Genomic DNA, 10936 nt, shown 5'->3' with positions numbered 1-10936 from the left:
AAAGGAGGAGGATTGGCAATAGATGTTAGCTCAGAGCCGGTCTTCCTCAGCAAAAAGAGGAGGATTAGCATGGATGTTAGCTCAGGGCTGATCTTCCTCACAAAAAAAAAAAATAAGAAGAATTTAACATTATATTTTTGGTGGTTGACTGCGGACAGCTTTTAGGCCTCACCCCACACTTCCCCTTCTGCCCCACACCGGGGCAAGCTGATTAAGCTGATAAGAAAGCCTAGGTACTTCCTCCTTTGTCACTAGCAAGAAGTTCAAAACACACGAGCCCCTGGCCTGGCCGGGTGCAGGAACACTCACAGTGGCCGCACTCTTAGGCCCCACGAAGGCCCCACGCCAGTCTCCCTTAACGGCTCTCTCCACTCATTTTCAGACCAGCTCAAGAGACTGTCCTGCTCTACCCAGAAAGTCTCATCATGTAAGTAATACACCTTTCAGACCCTCTTGGTATGTGCGTGTGGCATCATTAGTCTGACATTTGAGCAAATTTGGGGTGGAGGTCCGTCCTGTTTCTACAGAGTAAGTGTAGGTGCTGTGCCTATGCCTGTGCAGGTGTCTCTGAGCCTACGCTCCATCCCTCAACAGCCGCAGATGACCAGCCTCTCAGGGGACATTCACTCACATTCTGCTCTGATGTTCATGCTTGAGATTTTATTTTTGTTTTAAACAAACTTTAAAGATCACTTAGAGGAAATAGAATTGAATGTGTGTGTGATGTTACTTATGCGGCTTTTATCTTTCCATGACATGACACAAGCAAGGGAATCCAAGTCAATAAAGAATACTTAAAGAATTTTCCATCTGGTAAATCGGCACAGTATCTGGGGAGCAGGATAATTTTGTAAATGCATATCAAAGTTTTAAATGTACAGGTCTTCAAGCAAACAATACTATTTCTAGGAATTTAACCTAAAGAAAGAGCTGGGTAAATTTTCAAAAATGTATATATGAAAAATTTTACTGTCATATTGTCGAGAAAAGTTACAGTATGGTGTTATGTAAATTGATATATACACTCAATAGAATGCTAGGCCATCATAAAAGGATTATGAATATCTGCTTTCATGGATGTAGAAAGATGCTCATGATGTATTTTTTGAGTTATAAAAGGTTCCAGATCAGCATATCAGATGATTCCGCCAATGCACATGTGTGTGTGGTTGTGTATGTGTGTGCACACTTGTGTGTATATGTATATGCACGGAGAAGTCCAGAAAGAAATTTGCCGAAATATTAACAAGAATCCTTTACGAATGGTAAGATTTTAGAGAATTTCTGCTTTCTTTTGCCTGCCTTTGTATTTGGTTTGATTTTTCTGCAATGAACTTGAGTAAAATGTAGGTCTTCTTTTCAGGAATCCAGAGACTTTCCAAAGACCTCTGAAAGTTCTTTCTCATCAATTTCTTCAATTGCCATTATCCTCCCCAGTGAGGACGTGCAGTGAGTCAGGGCTCAGGTTCTTCTTACCTGCGCCTTCCCACAGCTATAGACACTCTCTCCTAACCCTCATGCCCGCAGATGAGTCCCTGCATCTCCTAATATCTACTTCATTTTGACTGTACTGATTCTAAAGGCCGACCCAGCCCCAACTTCTGACACTCACAAAGTCACACGACACAGCATTTTGCACATTGGTGTTTCCCGAAGCTCTATCATGCTGTAAGATCAGAAAACATTTCTGGTCCACGGTTATCTGGTCAGTGCCATATGCTGTTAGGCCAACTCTCTCCGTGACTTCCGTCTTTTATTTCTAACCTTGTCCACGGTATCTTCATTAGGTCTGTGAAAGCACAGAAGTCAGCATATTGCCATTCTGACACAGCAAAGAAGAAGGGGCAGCTCATCTCTAGGAAGAAGAGTGACAAGATTTCACATGTCAAGGTCCACTGCCAAGCCCTCAGGTCCCCTGCTTGGGCGCTTGAAAACACAGTTCCAAGGTGACGACACTGAACATATTTAAGCGGAACTGGGAACATTGGTAAGAGGGGGAACGTAACAGCATATTAACAGTCTGAACTTGGACAAGTTATTTAATAAGAAGCTATAGTTTCTTTCCCCACAAAATAGGGATATGTCACGTACTGCAAATGGCTTTGCAAAGGGTAAATGAGAGAATGCCTGTAATTTACCTGCATGTCTCATAGGTACTACAGAGTCAACACACCCCGAACAGAATTCATTATCTTTGCTCTCTATCTGTCTGTGCCTTCTCTCACCAAACCTGCTGTTCTTTTTACTTGGTTCTCATTACTGGTTTATAACACTACTATCATCTCATTTCCCAAGTCAGAACCTTTGGAGTCATTTGAAACTTCTTCTTCTCCCTCACCTCCCACAGCTAACCTGCAGCTAGGTTCATTCCACTTCTATAGCCTCACTATTGTTCACATCATTCTGTCTTCTTCATCTTCTTCACTGCCCTCCCCTTCACTCACGTCCTTGCCTCTTTCCTGGGAGGTTCCAATGAAGTCCTCATAGGTCTTTCCAAATTCCTTTCAAGCCATTCTCCACCCACTGTCTACATAGGTGATTTAAACAACTTAATCAGGTTCTTCCCTGCTTACAATCATTCAAGGGGCCTTATGCAAAGCCCTTTAGGATCTGCCTTTTCCTCTCCCTTTAGATTGTCATCTCCTGCTTCTTCTAAATATGCATACTCTATTTCTCAGACTTGCCAAGGCATATTGGGACACTTTAAATCTGGGATCTTTGTGCATGCCGTGCCCTGAGGCTGCTGCTGTGCCCTCCCTCCCTATCTGACACCTCCTACTCTTCATTCAGGTACTACGTATGAGAGGTCACCTCATCTCTGAGTCCTTTTTTTACTGCTCTTAGGCAGTTTGTGCTACCCCCTCTATGTTTCCATAATACTTGAACAGGCCTATATTATGGCACTCATTCGTGCATTCATCCAGCCAGCCAGCCAGCCAGCCATCCACTCATAAAGTGAGTCATTCATGCAGCAAATATTCATTGATCCAGTCATCTTGGTAGGTTTGAGAATTCAGATAAGTAAGAAACAATCTCTGCTCTCAAGGAATCCACTGACCAGTTTAAAAAGGAAAACATATACAGATATCATTACAACACTATATGCTAAATGCAATGATAAAAATATGCATAGACTATTATGGAAACACTTAACAATGTTTGGAGGGTGGGATCCTCCTGGAGAAAATGATCCCAGTGCTCTCAAAACCTCACTTTCCTCCTCTTGAAAGTGGGAATAATAATAAACCTGCCATATATGGGTGCTGAAAGAATTAAAGGAGAGCATTAACGTGCTTGGCATTTAATCCCTCAATAAATGTTAGCTGTTATTTTTATTATTTTTTGGCTGATTCTTAAGGAACAAGAGTTACCCTGTGTAGGGGAAGGAGAAATAAGGGGTGGGAGAAAGAGCATTCCAGACAGACAGTGTAGCTGGAGCCAGGAATGTAGGTGAGAGACCGCATCATAGGGAAAGATGTAAGCATTTTAAGGTTGTTGAAGTATTAGGTACAAGGCAGACAGGGGCAGGAATGAGGCTGAAGGTAATGGCAGGTCCTCATAAGACTTGCTAAGCATCTTAGATTACTCAGTCTGCTATGGGATACCCCAGAAGCCAATTAGAAGCCAATTAGATAGCCAGCCTGATTCCAGTTATGGACAATTAATAAAGGGACCGTTCTGCAAATAGATAAAAGATGTATGGGATTTTTTTTGCTTTGTAATATGGGACCCAGAAGTCTCAGTGGAAAGTAATGTGAGAATAGGGAACAGGAACTGGGTCACAGAAGAGAAACTAAGTACAGAAAGTATGTTCCAGTAATTAAATTGTGTCAATAAAGAACCAGGCTCAGACCCCATGTAATGATAGAAGTAGAGGTTCAGTGGAGGTGGTAACTCATGGCCTGGCCTGTTGTATATGTCAAGGCCCAAGTAAGAACAGGTTCCACAAGGCCAAAGGTTTCACATATAGATGACAATGTTTGCACAGGAAGACGGCCAAGAGTTGGAAATGCTACGTCTATAATAAGATACAATACTGTAATAACTATTTACTTAAACCTCACTCTCCTCCACTAGATCCAGAGCAACTTAGGGCTACCTGTCTCATCTCTGAATCCCCAGAGAGAAATCTATATCTTCTTTTTATGATTGACAGACTTGATTTTAACTTCATTTAGAAGGAAAGGTGAAAATTTTCAGTTGTTTATATTTTATTGGGAGGCTAAGGTGATATTTACGCAGCATGGCTTTCTACACTGGGCTCAAAGTAATCACTTCAGCAGGTTAGTCCTGATTTTCTCACCTGATAGCACACGAATTTAAAGAAGAGGAAGTCGTTTGAGGAATGTAGGCTTTGCTTATTCAGGTCACTAATGGTGATTATTTATACTTATCTTAGTGGACCCTGAGAAAGACAAGAGCAAATGATGTATGTTAAAGCCTTATATAAATCTCAATAAAATGTGACATATTAATATTCTGGCTATTGCAAGCAGAAGTGGCAGAAGGCATGTAAAAACTTGGTCTTTCAGATTAAAATTTCCAAAGGGCCTGTCTAGCTTCTCTGCACTCCCCCTCGGCCCCCGTGCTTCCTGCAGCCCTTCCCTTCACCACCACCCCCACTTCGGCTGCTCCAGAGAGTCTGCTCCTGTGGGATTTGTACCAGGGAGAGAAGGGCAGATGGAGGAGCTTAGACAGACACATTCCTTCCATCCTCTCCTTATGGTGTCTGGCTATTCCTCACTCTGCTGCTTTGAGCTTCAAAGTCAGAGTGAAATACAATTTCTTTTCTATTTGGTTATCATTACTACATTCAGTGTAAGGTTTCAAATGCATGGAAGATGAGGCTACTCATGAGACATAGAGGCAGGACTCCTGGCATAGATTCGCTGTCTCTTCACAGAAAATTGCCATTCACCCTTTTCCTGAGCTGCAAGATCTTACAGTCTCGCTTTGACGGAGGGCCGTGGTGGTAAGGCAGATCCATTGAGAGCCTTCTCTTATCTCAGGAGGATTTGATGGCAGGAAAATCAGCCCCAGTATTTTCATTGTACACTCTGAGTGGAAGATATTCTAAGGATGAATGGACCTGCAAAGAAATCTTAAAACTCATTCAATGTTTATTGTTGCTATTGATAATTCTGATATCATGCTAAAACTATGTCTATATTTTTTTCGGGATACAACAAACACATTTTTACATTAGTGCTGTTAGAAATCAAGACTTTCTCTTGAAAGAGAAAGAAATATATCTAAAATCAAAGAATTTATTATTTTTTATTTTTTTATGTTTATTGCAGTAACATTGGTTTATAACATTGTATAAATTTCAGGTGTACATCATTATACTTTTATTTCTGCATAGATTACATCATGTTCACCACCAAAATACTAATTACAACCCATCACCACAGACATGTGCTGAATTATCCCTTTTGCCCTCCTCCCTCCCCCCTTCCCCTCTGGTAACCACCAATCCAATCTCTGTCTCTATGTGTTTGTTTATTGTTGTTATTATCTACTACTTAATGAAGGAAATCATACGGTATTTGCCCTTCTCCCTCTGACTTATTTCACTTTGCATAATACCCTCAATGTCCATCCACGTTGTCACAAATGGCTGGATTTCATTGTTTCTTATGGCTGAGTAGTATTCCGTTGTGTATATATATCACATCTTCTTTATCCATTCGTCCCTTGATGGGCACTTAGGTTGCTTCCAAGTCTTGGCTATTGTGAATAACGCTGCAATGAACACAGGGGCGCATGTATCTTTACACATTGGTGTTTTCAAGTTCTTTGGATAAATACCCAGCAGTGGAATAGCTGGATCATATGGTAGTTCTATCCTTGATTTTTTGAGGAATATCCATACTGTTTTCCATAGTGGCTGCACCAGTTTGCACTCCCAGCAGCAGTGTATGAGAGTTCCCTTCTCTCCACATCCTCTCCAACACATGTTGTTTCCTGTCTTGTTAATTATAGCCATTCTGACAGGCGTGAGGTGATATCTCATTGTAGTTTTGAATGCATTTCCCTGATAGTTAATGATTTTGAACATCTTTTCATGTGTCTGTTGGCCATCTGTATATCTTCTTTGGAGAAATGTCTGTTCAGGTCTTTTGCCCATAAAATCAAAGAATTTAAATAAAAATGAAAGAATACATTGAAATTTTTGGTCTATATTTTCTTTTAAAAGTATGTATTTTCTAATTCTGTCCACTGAAATGGTCTGTAACCAAGGACTACTCAGCATCAATGAGTATGCATAGAGGCAAAATTGTAGTGTCTAAGTACTATTCCCTCATAAAGGAATCAGGGATCTTTTGAGCAATGGCTTATTTTGTGTCTGAGGCAGGTTATGAACAAGATGAGCCTGGAACACTGTCTTGTGCAAGAATTCAAAGAAATTATAAAAGACTAATGCAGCCATGTCAGAAGAACACAGAAGCCTACATGAAGGGTCTCACATTAGCCAAAGATGAGAAAATTTAAGCATCAAAATAATAATCATAGTTGATTGAAACACATTGAATATATAAAAGTGCATGAGTTTATAATGATACTTGAAAAGAGAAAGAGAGATAGAGTGAAATAGAGAAAGAGAAACTTCTCTGAAAAAAAGGAGGAGGTGAAGTGACTAACTTCTGTAGATTAGAAGATATTTATGACATTTAATCACCAAATGAGGCATAAGGATCTTGTTTCGATCATGATTAAAATAAAACCAACTACTGAAAGTTCCTGCCACTAGGGGAACTTTGAATATGGGCCAAGCATCATATAATACTAATGAGTTATTTTTCACTTTTTCAGTTGTGATAATGGCATTGAGATTATGTAAGAAAATGTATATGTGTGTATATATATATATATATATATATATATATATATATATTTTAAAACATATTGGAATATGTCAGGATAATGGCATGATATCTAGAATTTTCTTTAAATACTTGAACAAGAAAAAAGATAGAAAATTATGGGTGAGAGAAGAGTAGCAAAAATAGTGATAATTATTGAATCTGGGTGGAGGTATCTTGGGAGTTCACATACCATTATCTCAACTTCAGTGTTTGGTTGAAAATTTCTAAAAAGAGTCTTAAGTCAGACTGATTCTCTTGTATCGTCAACCATTGAGAATGGCTATCCACTTTACAGTAACACCCCTAATATCTTATGTTCGGGGAAGTAGGAACGAGGCAGGCAAATTTGTACCAGATGACCTTACTTCCATCACTAGAGTCCCACCACTAGGAATTTGGAATTGGGAGAAAAAGAGGAAGTGAAGAGAGACAGAAATAGAGAAATAGAGAATGATGATGAGTCTCTAGATGTGGCTAGCCCTGTAACAGCTGTGTACTAGTGACCATATTCTACTGGTAGGGAAGAGAGAGAGAGTTGATCCAGAAAAAGAATAAACCATACACATAGGGGGCAGACTCAAGAGACAGAGTCCTACTTGGTTCCCCCTTAGTTTTCGTTTCCCGTATCCAGTGCTTTCTGAGTCCTGGCTACATTCTTACCCTTGGGCTATTTATTCCTGTAGTAACCCCCTACCCCTTATCACAAGTTGGTTTGCATGGTTTTTGTTACATGATACCACTGATATATCATGAATACAGCCTATGTAACAAAGTCTATTGTCAAGTCTACTGAAGTATTAGGCCAAATGTCCATTACATAGTCAAACTGATTAGAAGTCGTGTAGATACTGGACAATGTGGGGTCAAAGCCAGAAGATGCAAGTTCATCAGTGCCAGTAGTGCTGGGGGATTTCTGTTGCTGAGGACTTGTGCTGCACTTGTCTTAAAAGTGAATTATTGGGGCAGACCAAGTAGAACCTTTCACTTAATTCCTAACACTGATATGCAGGTAACAGCACTTGGTGGTTTTATTCTTTTCATTTAACTTTGTAAACTATTCAGGGTATGAGGTAAGAGGAGGATTTAACTTTTAAAAAATAGCCAACTGATCATATCAAAACCCTTTGTTAAAGCATATTAGGTTCTTTAAAGTGGGATCTTCATATTTCTCAACTCTTTATGACTTCAAGAACAGAATCAGAGGCAGGCGTCAGGACAAATCAGAAGAAAACAATCAGGGAAGTGGTTGGCAAAAATAATGAGTGTGGGAACTAACAGAGATTCATCATCTGGCTGTTCTTGCTGCAGAACAGGACTTCTGCTCTCTTCTGCCTTCCTCTTTCTTCCTTGGGATCTTCAGGGCAAACCCCAAAAGTCCTGTCAGCATGGGACCTCCTGCTCAGCTTCTCTTCCTCCTCCTGCTTCTCCAGTCTCCAGGTGAGTGGGTCAGAGGCTCTTCTCTGGGGCAGAGGGTCCACATGGGCATTGCCCAGCAAGGTCTTTCCCAAAATTTAGGACCCTATGTGGAAAGATTGTGGGACCAGGCAGACAGAAGAGGTTGAGTGGCTGTAGGACATGAGAGAGAAAGACTGATTAGAGAGTAAAGAAGAGAAAGAAGAAGGAGAAGAAGAGTCTAGGGTACATAGTATTATGACATTGTGAATGTCAGAGTTGGAAAGAATGTGCAAGGCTTTACATTTATCTCCATTGTTTTACAAAGGAAAAGAAGAGGCCTGGAGAAATCAACAGGTTTCCCCCAAAACAGTACATCTAAATAGAGGCAGGATCAGGACTGTCATCGAAGGATCCTTATTCTACACATAGGTAGAGACACCAGAACTGCAATGATATTGAAACCCCAGCTTCAGAGTGGGGAAGCATTTCATAACAGAGGAAGTCATGAGAGTCTAAATTTAGTGCTAAGGAAAAAGAGGGGTGGGCAGGGCAAGGCTGGGTTCTGACTCCCCCTGTGGTCTCCCTTCTGGTCTTGCAGGGCCAATAGGCCTCAGTAGGAACCCAGCCCTTGGGATGGGGAGCAGTGAGCCCAGCAGGAAGGAGAGTTTCAGTGTTGCCCACTACCAGCTCCAGCTACAGCACCACTGCTAACACCTGTTTATGTCCAACATTCCTGGGGGCCCCAACCTGGTAGAGTTGTGACTCACTGGGAGACTTGGGAGTGAGGGAGGGTGTCAGGGACAGTTTTTATAGCCACTTCCTTCTATGTTTATAGAGAACACAGTTTCACAAATGAGCTCCATCCCACCGATGGTTGCCGGGGTTCTGGGGGAGTCAGTAACTCTTCCCCTGAAGTTTCTTGCAGGAGAGGAGATCGACTCCATCACCTGGCTTCACAACGGAACATCTATCATCTACATACAGCCAAATGAAGCATGAACCATGGTGACTGCTCCAAAATGGAAAGATAGACTGAAGGTCACCAAGTCCTACTCCTTGCAGGTCAGCAACCTGACGATGGAAGACACAGGATCTTATAGTGTCCAAATAGTTACAAAGACCTCTACAGTGTTTTCCAGTTACACTCTGAGGATCATCAGTGAGTAAGGGCATAGAGGACCAGTTCCCTACTGGTAAGGGTGAATAGGGCCATCCACTAAGCCTGGGGGTGGGGGCTAGGTGACCTCAGTAAAGGTTGTCCCTTTGTGTCACTCCTGTGACCAGTCTAGAACCTCTCCCAAGTAGATCTTTTTCTTTCCTTTTCTTATTCTTTTTTGTCCTGTTTCATTACCAGCAGATTCTGGCTGATGGTTGTGGTTGTGGCTGATTGAAAACCATCACAAAACTTGCTCCTTCCTCCATTCAGCCCCTGCAAGGCTGGAAAAGGAAGAATCAGGAATCTTTTATCTGAAGGGGTCTGGATTCCTTGCTGTGTTCTCTCCCCTTTATTCTCTGGGTCCTTTCCTCCCGGGATGGCCTAGTAAGGCTCGTTATTGCTGTTTATATCTCTTAAACTATTAAAACCATTGCTTCAAGTAGGGCGGCTGCGAAGGCCTCACATTACAGTGGGTTCTGTCATCTCTGAGAATGGGACCTGTCACACCACCTTGAGGTGTTCTGTGGAGGAAGGAGGAGAGAATGTTATATATGGGTGGACATCAATGGGACCAGGAGCTACTGTGTCCCAGGGAGGATCCACCCTCAATGACTCCTGGAGCCTTGATGATCTGGATTGGACCTACACCTGCGCAGCTATGAATCTTGTTAGCAATAGCACCTCCAGGCTCATCTTTGCTAAGCAGCTTTGTGCAGGTAACTGGCCCCCTCTAGTCTCTCCAAGACTCCTTGGAAATACTTTGATAAGCTTTGAAGGAGGTGGAGAGAGCAGATGAGAGCTCTTGGCACCTGAAAACAACCCCATCCACTTATACACACAAGCTCTGTCTTCTCTCTACTTTCTTTCTTTCAGGTTCCAAGGCAGCTGCAGGCACTTACTGTCCACTGACATGGATTCTGCTGGGGAAGGGACTTCTTCTTCTCATGTTCCTGGCGGTACTAGGAACTTGGCACATCCAGACACAGGTGCTTAGCAAACCCATTATGTCTAACTCAGGGCAATGAAGGCCACCAGTGCCCCAGGAGAGCCTGGATGAGGCCATCACTTCTCTGTTGCTCACTTAAATTACCTTCCTGACCTGTACCCTTTCAAGGTGTAGTACTATGGATTGTCAAAGACCAATGGGATAAAATTTCATATCTTGCATTTGTGAGTCCATGTGCACAATGAGGAAGTTTGGACAAAAAGGGAAACAATAACTGTATCAATACCATATGTTATCTATTCTAAGGGGAAATATTCCCAATAATTTAAGTTTTCTGAAATCAAGATGAGTCATAATATTAATGTGTATAGCTCAAAGGGATAGTGTATTTTTCTCCTGAAATGCTGTTATTAAAATAATATTGCTTTTAAAAATCAATGGTGTCTTAGAATTCTTGAACTACTGTACCTGTAATACAAGGCAGATTTTCATATAGCTGCCTGAATAGAGGCATATCCAGATTAGTGAACTGAAATTTCTAAAGTATGGAGCATTTTAAGTGCACGTTGA

At 41.5% G+C, this 10936-nt stretch overlaps 1 long non-coding RNA gene across 2 annotated transcripts; it reads left to right on the top strand.

Annotated features, from left to right (window-relative positions):
* The first annotated feature begins 204 nt into the window (after positions 1–204).
* Positions 205–10785, top strand: LOC101409049 (uncharacterized). Of its 2 annotated transcripts, XR_015554586.1 has the most exons (6): positions 205–427; positions 1788–1987; positions 8178–8306; positions 9180–9423; positions 9861–10136; positions 10294–10785. It is a non-coding gene; the product is annotated as an uncharacterized LOC101409049 (long non-coding RNA). The 2 variants fall into 2 exon arrangements; XR_015554585.1 differs by having other exon boundaries at positions 208–427; positions 9180–10136.
* The last annotated feature ends 151 nt before the right edge of the window (positions 10786–10936 follow it).

The sequence above is a fragment of the Ceratotherium simum genome, chromosome 2 (genome assembly GCF_057802395.1).
Source record: "Ceratotherium simum simum isolate JZ-2026a chromosome 2, ASM5780239v1, whole genome shotgun sequence".
Taxonomy (NCBI): Eukaryota; Metazoa; Chordata; class Mammalia; order Perissodactyla; family Rhinocerotidae; genus Ceratotherium; species Ceratotherium simum.
Note: the sequence above shows the minus strand (reverse complement) of the source record. Positions and strands in the feature narration are given on the sequence as shown.